Source organism: Jatropha curcas, unplaced genomic scaffold (genome assembly GCF_041381405.1).
Source record: "Jatropha curcas cultivar XTBG-Jc1 unplaced genomic scaffold, XTBG_Jcur_1.0 HiC_scaffold_264_pilon, whole genome shotgun sequence".
Classification (NCBI taxonomy): Eukaryota; Viridiplantae; Streptophyta; class Magnoliopsida; order Malpighiales; family Euphorbiaceae; genus Jatropha; species Jatropha curcas.
Window position 1 is genome coordinate 26941 of NW_028322439.1, and position 10977 is coordinate 37917.

Here is a 10977-nt window from a genome sequence, read left to right on the forward strand (position 1 = left end):
TCTTTGGATAAGCTAGAAAAGGAGTTTGAAAGCAGTTATAGAGTGAAAATAATTAAGCTTCTCACTCTAAAAAGGGAGTTTGAGGTGATTAGAATGAAAGAATGTAAAACAGTGAAGGAATATGCTACTAATTTGCTAGAGTTGGTAAATAAAATCAGATTGTTTGGATGAATTTCCAAACTATAAAATTGTGGAAAAGTTTTTAATCAGCCTACCATCCAAATTTGAACCTAAAATATCTGTCATTGAAGAATCAAGTGATCTTAGGACTTTGTCAGATGCTAAGCTTATCAGTAAGTTACAAGCTCAGGAACAAAGGTCTAACTTTAGAGATGAAAATACAAGTGAAGGAGCTTTTCAAGCCCAGAAAAGGTGAAGACAAGCATTTAGAATATATCAAAAGTTTGGTTCATAAACTTTAGAGAAAGACAAACATTTAGAAGATATCAAAAGTTTGGTTCATAAACTTTAGACAAGGAAAAACTGTCACAAAAGAAGGAAGAACAAGCAAGTTTCCACCCTACAACTTTCGTAAAAAGCTAAACCATTTAGAGAAGGATTGTTGGACAAAGGACAAATTAAAGGTACAATGTAGATTTTGCAATAAATTTGGCCACTTTTGAACAGTTTTGCAAAGCCAAACAAAATCAAATGAAGAACCAAAATCAACAGCAGAATCAACAGCAAGCTAACTACACTGATGAACAGGAGGAGAATGAGACCGAAAATGTGTTCATGGCTTCTCAAGTCACAAGAGATTTCAATAAACAAACTTGATACATTGATAGTGGTTGTACTAGTCACATGGCCAAGGAGGAAATCATGTTCAGCAAACTAGATAGATCAATTAACACCAAGGTGAAACTTGGAAATGGTCAAATTGTTTTCAGGGAAAGGGCTCAGTTGCTGTGCAAACGAAGGATGGTATGAAACTTATTCATAATGTTGCTAGATAGACCCATCATTTATTGCCTTTTGGGTTTGCATAAAGCTTTGAAGCAACACTTCAAGGTTCAATGGTGGATTCTAGTAAGGTGGTTGGAATTATGATGGAGTTTGCTTCTAAAATCCGAGTGGTGGTGGTCTTTGGTTAGGGGCTGGATTCTGTCTAAAGATTTGGTTTTGCTCGTTTGACTAAGAAAAAATTGGGTGATTTTCCACTGTTGTGTAAAAGTGTTTGAAAATGGCCTTAACTGGAAATTGTTGTGAACATAGTTCGCTTGCTCCACTATACATTCAATCATCCCAAATTGGCATTCTCTGTTTGCATGATCAAAATTTCCACAGGCTTCACATCCTCTTTGTGGCATTGCTACTGTATTTACACTAGGCTTGTCAAACTTGTTGGCCAATGCATCCAATTTAGCTGATAAGAGTGTCAATCCATCCACATCCAAGACTCCTGCTACCGTCCTTGGTGTACTTCTTTCCTTGTTCCATCTATAGCTGCTAGCTGCCATTTCTTCCAACAAACTAAATGCTTCTGAATTTCACTTTTTCAAAAATGATTCAGCTGTTGCATTATCCAAGGCACTTCGGGCGGTCGATGTCGCTCCATCATAAACTGTTGAACCAAAGCTGACTATTCAAAGACATGGCAGGGGCATTTTCATTGGAGATCTTTTAATCTTTCCTAGGCTTCGCATAAAGTTTCATCTTCCTTCATCCGAAATTTGGATACTTCCTCCCTTAGCCTTGTAGCCTTGCTAGGTGGAAAATATTTTTGCAAAGAAGCTCGACTCAATTCATCCCAAGTGGTGAATGATCCTGAAAGCATAGAATGTAACCAAAGCTTCGCTCTGTCCTGCAGTGAAAATGGAAAAAAACCTCAGTCGAATTGCTTCGTTTGATGCGCCATTTATTTTCAGAGTGTCATAAATCTTCAAGAATGTGGCAATGCGAACATTGGGATCTTCGTCAAGTAGCCCGGCAAATTACTACTGTTGCACCATAAAAATCAAGGGCGGCTTGATTTCGAAATTATTTACGACTACTAGTGGTCTCACTATAGCTGGTTTTGCACCATATGGATTTAGGATATTTAGTTCCCATTAGGTTCTTTCTTCAGCCATCGTGTTCAACTGTCGGTCTCTATTTGGAACTTTGTAATCAGTCTGATCTTTAACGGAAATTTCTGGTGGGGTTTGCCACTTCGTTGCTTTCTAATGTTGGGTCTGCACTTACACATCTTCTGGTTATCAGACTTCATCTTCTCCTTTGATATCTTGGGTTCTCCCTTCTTATAGCACGAAATGTTTCTTTCAATCACTAGATCAAGAGGTATTAATTCTGCACTTTTAGATCTTAGCATAAAAGATTAGCTCGCTAAAACAATAAAAAGAAAATAACCTAAAAATTCAAAATAAATTACTTTTTTTGATTTTTTTGATTTTTTTATTATTGTTTTTGAAAATTAATCAAACTAATTAACTAAAACAAATCAAAATTAAGATAGAATTTGAAAAAGAAAAAAAAAAAGAAAATGAATAACAGTAAACAGTTAAGTAAAAGAAAAGGGTTAAATATTATAATTATTATTATTATTACTATATATATATATATATATATATATATATATATATATATATATATATATATATTGGTTTTTGAAAATAGAAATAATAACTTAAATAGAAAAAATATGGACGTACTTTACTTTAACAGGAAAGAAATTTTTAAATTTTTTTTCTTCCTTGTTTTTTAATGAAAATAATATTAAAAGAAAATTTCCTAATTAATTGTCTCATAATCAAATTAATATCTATTCGAGGAACCAATCACTGGCAACGATGCCAAAAATTTGACGGGCTATGAATGCATATTTCGCAAGTGCATGGGCCGTACAAGTAACATAGTGAAAAAGATTCTCGAATCCACAGGGATTGGGGAATAGATTATCAATTTTTATGTTCAACAATTATTAGGAAGACCGCAAATATTTTGGCAAACAATAAATAAAATTGCAGCAATATTAAATAACTACAAAATTAAAGCAAATAAATTAAGCTAATAATTTTTAAGAATTTAAATAATCAAATATCAAGGTAATCTAGCTATGGGATATTTATTAGCTTAACGCATACCGTGAATGGTTGATTTTATGGTTTATGCTTGAAATGACCAGAATTTTTATTTTCAAAGATTTTTCATTTAAATTTAATAAACTGACAGCGTGAAAAATGTATTTAAATATTTAAACGTGAATTAATAATTTGTACAGTGATAAACCGAATCGAAAACCAATTGAAAATTGAAAAATCAAACAAAAACCAAGATTTGGGCCGAATCGAACCGAAATCAAATCGAATCAGCCCAAACCACTTCTAGAAGCCTCTCCCCTCTATATCCAGCGCAAACTTCACCCTCCCCTCACCATTTCTGCAACACCTCTAGCAGCGCCACCACTGCCACCTCCTCTTCTTCTCTTCTTCTCTTCCTCCTTCTCTCTCTTCTTTTCTTTCTTTCCTTCTCCTTTCTCTTCACCTGCGTCTGCGTTTCTGGCGAGAAACAGAGCAGCAGCAGAGGCACCGGGTCAATCGCGCCACCTCGCTGCCGCTCGCCGTCGCAGTAGCTCCGCCATCACCGTTCCTCAGTTCCCGTTCAGGCTAGCACAGTTGACAGGAGCAGCACCACAGTCGATCTATCGCGCCACTGCCCTGCCGTCGCTCCAGCGCGCCTCCGACCACCAGGAACGGGTCTGTCAAGCTTCATCGCGCCGCCTCATTCTCTCTCTGCCACTGCCAGTCAGATCCGGCCATTTGCTTGCAGTTCCAGCGCGCGTAGCTCCGATCCTCGATCTAGCAAAATTCGACAAAAATTATATTTTGGGGTACAAATCAATTTTAATAATTTTAGTTACTTGAATTAATTTTATTATTGTAGTTAATTAAATTTTATGTAGTGAAATTAATTTAAGTAGTATTAATTTGTTGATTAATAAAAATATTTAGTTAGTAATTTTAGTTATTTAGTTAGTTAAAATTAATTCAAAATAGTTATTGATTAATTAATGTGAAGTAACTATTGATTAATAAAAACAATAGTTAGTTAAACTTAAATTCAGTATTAAATAATTTATTGAGAAATTTTGATAATAATATTATGAGTGGAATGAAATGAGAAATTAAGAGTTGAAAGTAATGTTGATATTGTTATTCGGATGGAGGATGGGAAAAATTGAATTGATTGATTGCCCGATGGATGGGCTGTGTGGTTTGGAATTATTGGTATATTGTTGATATTTTAACAGGTAGATAGTCCAATTTTTAGGGGAGATGTTGCCGAAATTTCGGCAGAAAATAAAATAAATTTCGGTAGAAAACAAAATAACTTTCGATAGAAAAATAAAATAAATTTCGGTAGAAATTAAAATAGATTTTAGTAGGAAATAAAATAGATTTCAGAAGAAAATAAATGAAATAAAGTTAGAGAAATAAAAAAATTTATTACAGAAAAGAAATTAAATATCGAGATTAAATTGCGTAGAAAAATTTAGAATATAAAATAAAATATTAGAAGGGTAAAGAAATATTTTGTCTAATAGAGTTATTTCTTTTTGTGTCATTCTTACTTTGCTTAGATCGCCCGGGTCCATCTAGTGCTCCTCCAGGACAACATCAAAGCTAGAATTTCGCTCTCCATCACTGTGAGTAATAATAAATAATGCATATCAACGCTGCATTTGCATATCATTTATTTATAAACATTATATTTTTATTTACATATTACAATATATTATAAGTATTTTATCATATATATATTATGTTACGATCACTATAATTATACTTATATATAATTGTGCATTTGGATGAAATTGGTGTATTATGATGAATGAAATGTTTTGATTATTTGTGTTGTGACTATACTGTGATTTGTTTGTGTGGAATTGGGATGAAGTGGGTCATCATGGGTTTGTGAGACTGTTTCTGTTATACGGATCCTGATTCTGATTTCTGTTATATTCTGATTCTGTTATATGGATCTTGATTCTGTTTCTGTTAGCCGGGTAAATGGGAGATCGGCGCCCCCCGTGTGCACCTACCGTTACCGTTACTGTTAACCACAGGTTGGCTTCTTTATTGGGCGCACCGGATAATCTAGATTTGATCGCAGCCCGCAGGGTGGCTTCCTGTTGTGAGCGCCTGATGATCTAGATTTGATGGAGACGACCGGGTTGCCTCCTGTTGGTATGGAACAGAAAAGAGAGAATGGAAAAAACAATGAGAGGGCTGGTCAAGTGAGGATTAGACCGGTCGGCCAGTATGGGGGATCGGCTCCCTGGTGCACATGTGAGAGGATGAGCCATGTGGGAGGACGGCTCATCGGGGGTTCGGTGACTCCACTGACTAATTTCCACGTGATGTGATTATTTGAAGGTGATATTGTTTGTGGGTGCTGATGTGATGCCATATGATTGACTGTTGTGTGTTTCATTCAGTATACTAGGGTGCATTTTGCTTGATGTATGTGGTGTGTATTATTTATTATTATTCACTGAGTTGCAAAACTCACCCCCCCAATAAACCTCTCAGGTACTAGGAAGCAGCGGATTCAACTGAAGCTCTGCAATCTTCTCCGCAGAGTTATAAATGTAAACTTTATATTTCTGTCATTTAATTTTGGATGTATAAATTATTCTATTATCAGAATATTATTGAACTCCGCAGTTATAGGGTCGTGTATTTCCAATTGAGCCTTGCCGTATGCGTTGTTTTATAAACGGTTGGTTGTATTATTAGACACAGGAGAATCAGTATGCCCATATTATGAACGTGATTGATAATGACTAGGCCCAAACTAAATTTTATTGGAGATAATTAAAATTGGGCCGGGTTGTATAACATTTATTTACATTTATATCTTAACTTGTATGGGCTTACTGTTTCTATTAAATGGTATGGAATGTATAGTTGAGTAATTAGGCTAACTACGGGCCTCGGGGGCCTTATGCTTACCTGGGCCCTAGTGCCGGTCCGGCCCACGGAAACGGGTCGTGACAAAGGTGGTATCAGAGCAAAAGTTCATAAGTCTAGATGTAACTGCGGAGTAATTCCTGTCATGTCTTGACATAGTCTTCCTTGCTTTCGTCTTCAGCGTCGTTCGCAATCAGGTTAGAGTCAAGTTGTTTAATGAGTAAAATTGTATCCTTGTTCTTAGAGATGTGATTTAGTTACTGATGCTAACGGGATGGTTTAAACAAAAATCCTTATATGGAATAAATAATATTCATATGTAATTTAAGTATGTAAGAAGATAAGTTATATAGGATTAATAAGTTGAAGTTAGATGATGAAAGTGTGCTATTTTTATTTAATACGTGTTGAATGTGGAATACATCTATAAGAATGCATGAGTGTATGTATATGTGTGCCTATAGAGGGGGTATGTTGAGAATGAGTTGATAGTGTGAATTGATAAGAAACTAGATGGTTCTAATTCAAGGACATTAGGATTTATTTAATTAGATATTGATTTTAGCATATCTGTTTGATGAAGTTTACGTTGCTGTTGGTTGGTGGAATTTATTATAACTATGGAGATAAGCACTTTTCTGCATGAGATATATATTATCTTGAGTAGTACATTTACATAAATGATACATACAAGGTTTCATAAATAAATGATTTGGTGTGACTTGGAATATTAATTGACGATGAGTATTTTCCATAAGTAATACTGTTGGTAGAATTATTTTATGAAGTGAGTTTTATTTATGAGTAATCACTTCTTAGTAGAGTAAAGTGTATTGTAGTATTCATCAACTATTTCTTTTCAAGTGTATGAATATAGGGAATAATATAAATTATTGTGGTTAAAAAAAAAAAATTTGTGGTTCGTGTTGATCTCACGTAGCTTATATGAGAATAATTCTAAGACAAAATGATCAAGAGTTTAAAAGTGACTATTGTTATGATAGAATGTAATTAGTTAATAGTTAATAGAATTATTTACAAGTCATGAAGACTTATGAAACGAGTGAGTACTATTAATGGGTAGTTAGTATAATCTAAGAATTGATATATTATGTAAATTAGACTCCTAATATATTTAGAATGTTTAATAGGACAGACTGAGCTCATAATCTAGTATAGTAAAATGAAAGTAGAAGGTAGTGGATGGTGTTAAACCATAGCTGGAAAGAGAATTAATTAGCGTATGAAATGTTGATTAACTATTTGTGATTCCTTTGGGTTGATAGAGATATAAAAGAATAAAAGATATATAATATAATAATAATAATAATAATAAATAATAATAATAATAATAATACATATAATAATAATAAGAAGAATAATAACAGTAATGATGGTAATAGTAGTAATAATAATACTACTAATTTAAAGGGTATAATAATAATTTACGAGTTACATTGACCGAATTTATATATGAAGCTTATAGATATACTATGTGTAAGTGCCAAGTGTTATGGATAAAAGTAACTGAGAATAAGAGTTGATAAAGAATCATGGGATTTAGCTCGAAATGACGATAAATGTGAATAAATGTAATTTCTTGATGCAAAGTAGTTAGAATAAGAAATTCCTATTAATTAGTGCAACTTTTGCAAGTTACTTGTTTTATTGGTAAAGAAGAAAAGTTATATTTATGTCCTTAGTAGAACATGAAGGTAATTAGAGTATTTTCATTCATTAGTGAGTTGGCTAGGTTTTAATTTACTATTTATTTAGGATATTGAAAATTTGTGCAAGAATAAACAAGTGAACTTGAGATAGTTTTAACAATTTTGGTGAGGAGAATACATGCTAGTATTTGAAGAGTGAAAAGATAAACTATAGGACTGTTGGATGTGATAACGGGGTGGTTTAGGATTACATTTTAATTATATTGGAATGCCAACTCATGGGGGTTGATTAGATCATTAATCAATTTAAACTGCTCATGGGTCGATTGAGATACCAATTAGGGCGAAAATTATTAATGCAGAATGTGAAGTCAATGTAAAGCTATTCCGAATTTTTTTGTAATTGAGAGAAATTATGATTGAATGAATAGAATTGTGTTATAAATGGCAGTTTACGACTTATCTTATGGTTTAAGGGAATATTTAATTAGTTAGGTCCATTCGAGAACTGGTACATTGTAACTTTGATGTTGAAGGATTCAATGAGGTGTTAAACTTGTTTGGAGTAAAGAATATAGAGAGAACATAATTAAGGTTGAGGATATTCCTACATCGTATGAGATATAAATTTTACAAATTTTGCAGGTGATAGACATTAAGATAGATTTGGAAAAAAAAAAAAAAAAAAAAGAATAACCTAATGATATTATTTGAATATTCATCGGCATAAAACAAAGGACAGTTTAATTAGGAGTTGGATTATAGGTTTAACATCCTTAATCTCTTACTTAGCTTGAGCAAAAAAAGGGCACTACTTGTTTAGGATTCTTGACTTCTAAATACGTAAACTTAGTTCTAAAAGATTGATTAAGGATAGACGAAATAGATAAATTGAATATAAACTACGGTTTGGAGAATTTTACATCTTGATTGTAGGCTGGATCTCTTTATGGAAGTGAGTATCATAGATTGGCGTTTACAAATTCTAGAAAATAAATGAAGAATTATCGCATGACAACAGCTAACTTGGCTAGTTGCATAAATTCTTGTCACAATTAGTTAGGAAATGGTATGGTATGACAAATTGGAAAGAATAGAGAAGTTAAAAACTAAAATAGGGATTTGATGGTGAATTTAAATTCTCCTTATAGTTGATGTGCTACTTGTTTTTATGGGATTCTCATTAGTAGGATATGAAAGGAGATAGTATATCTATCTTTCGTTGGAAAATGGTTAAATTGATAAATAGGTGATGAACTTGGGATAGAGGTCAGGATCTCCTATCAGTTGATAGCATTTAGCTAGAGAATTGTCATGATTTTGTTTGAAATAAGCTTGTAGTAGTGGTTTGATAATAATCTAAAACCTCCTTGAATTGGTAGCAACTATCTTATCTAATTATAAACTTCTTCCATGATTATAGGAGCAATGATATTAATATTTGGAATTGATGGAAAATGGATGAGTCAGCATGTAGGTTTTGAATTTTGAAATAAGGAGTCCAAATTGGGATAGTAGTAAATTTGATTGCATATGTGGATTCTTATATCAGTAAGATTAAATACTTGGTTTGTGTATGAGTTTCTTATGGAGTGATGATCTTTGCCTGTGATAGCTGGTGAGTGAATAAATGACGATACATCAATGTAAGGACACATGATATAGAGCTAATGAGATTAATAACTCTTACTTGAGCAGAGGTTATAAGTGATTAAAATTCTTACGTGTAAAGGTGAATATTAGTGTTGAATCTGTGCTTTAGGTTATGAATATTTGACGACTTGTAGATATAATACAACTCAAGTTTAAATTAACTATGGTAATAAAGTAGGTAACTTTGGGGCTAGATTCATCTCATAATCATCCTACCCTCCCTATAAATTAGATTTGCTTCCCATTGGTTTGTCTTCGTAAATTTAATAAAAATTAGTTCCTCTGGTCTGACTAACGAACTCAAAAATATTTATCTCATCTTCTTGATTCATCCTTCTAGCTGCTCAGAAGAACAAGTATTCTACTAAATGTGAATGTAATAACTTTTATCAGTTGCAGCATTATGTGAGAAGCACAACCACCATTGTTTCCTAGTTACTTGTTACTTTTAAAATTCGAGGACGAATTTTTATAAGGGGGGAAGACTGAAATAACCAGAATTTTTATTTTCAAAGATTTTTCGTTTAAATTTAATAAACTGACAGCGTGGAAAATGTATTTAAATATTTAAACGTGAATTAATAATTTGTACAGTGATAAACCGAATCGAAAACCAATTGAAAATTGAAAAATCAAACAAAAACCAAGATTTGGGCCGAATCGAATCGAAATCAAATCGAATCAGCCCAAACCACTTCTAGAAGCCTCTCCCCTCTATATCCAGCGCAAACTTCACCCTCCCCTCACCATTTCTGCAACACCTCCACAGCGCCACCACTGCCACCTCCTCTTCTTCTCTTCCTCCTTTCTCTTCTTTTCTTTCTTTCCTTCTCCTTTCTCTTCACCTGCGTTGCGTTTCTGGGAGAAACAGAGCAGCAGCAGCGGCACCAGGTCGATCGCGCCACCTCGCTGCCGCTCGCCGTCGCAGTAGCTCCGCCAGCACCGTTCCTCAGTTCCCGTTCAGGCGAGCACAGTTGACAGGAGCAGCACCACAGTCGATCTATCGCGCCACTGCCCTGCCGTCGCTCCAGCGCGCCTCCGACCACCAGGAACGGGTCTGTCAAGCTTCATCGCGCCGCCTCATTCTCTCTCTGCCACTGCCAGTCAGATCCGGCCATTTGCTTGCAGTTCCAGCGCGCGTAGCTCCGATCCTCGATCTAGCAAAATTCGACAAAAATTATATTTTGGGGTAAAAATCAATTTTAATAATTTTAGTTACTTGAATTAATTTTATTATTGTAGTTAATTAAATTTTATGTAGTGAAATTAATTTAAGTAGTATTAATTTGTTGATTAATAAAAATATTTAGTTAGTAATTTTAGTTATTTAGTTAGTTAAAATTAATTCAAAATAGTTATTGATTAATTAATGTGAGAGTAACTATTGATTAATAAAAACAATAGTTAGTTAAACTTAAATTCAGTATTAAATAATTTATTGAGGAATTTTGATAATAATATTATGAGTGGAATGAAATGAGAAATTAAGAGTTGAAAGTAATGTTGATATTGTTATTCGGATGGAGGATGGGAAAAATTGAATTGATTGATTGCCCGATGGATGGGCTGTGTGGTTTGGAATTATTGGTATATTGTTGATATTTTAACAGGTAGATAGTCCAATTTTTAGGGGGGGGAGAGTGCTGCCGAAATTTCGGCAAAAAAATAAATTTCGGTAGAAAACAAATAACTTTCGATAGAAAAAAAATAAATTTCGGTAGAAATTAAAATAGATTTCGTAG

General features: G+C 33.6%; 1 long non-coding RNA gene and 1 other non-coding gene across 2 annotated transcripts; both read left to right on the top strand.

Moving 5' to 3' along the window:
• Positions 1-1589: 1589 nt before the first annotated feature.
• LOC149491888 (small nucleolar RNA R71) lies at positions 1590-1696 on the top strand. The gene has a single exon (XR_016319237.1). It is a non-coding gene; the product is annotated as a small nucleolar RNA R71 (small nucleolar RNA).
• Positions 1697-3592: 1896 nt separating this feature from the next.
• LOC149491889 (uncharacterized) lies at positions 3593-6294 on the top strand. Its single transcript, XR_016319236.1, has 3 exons — positions 3593-3829; positions 4580-4645; positions 5532-6294. It is a non-coding gene; the product is annotated as an uncharacterized LOC149491889 (long non-coding RNA).
• The last annotated feature ends 4683 nt before the right edge of the window (positions 6295-10977 follow it).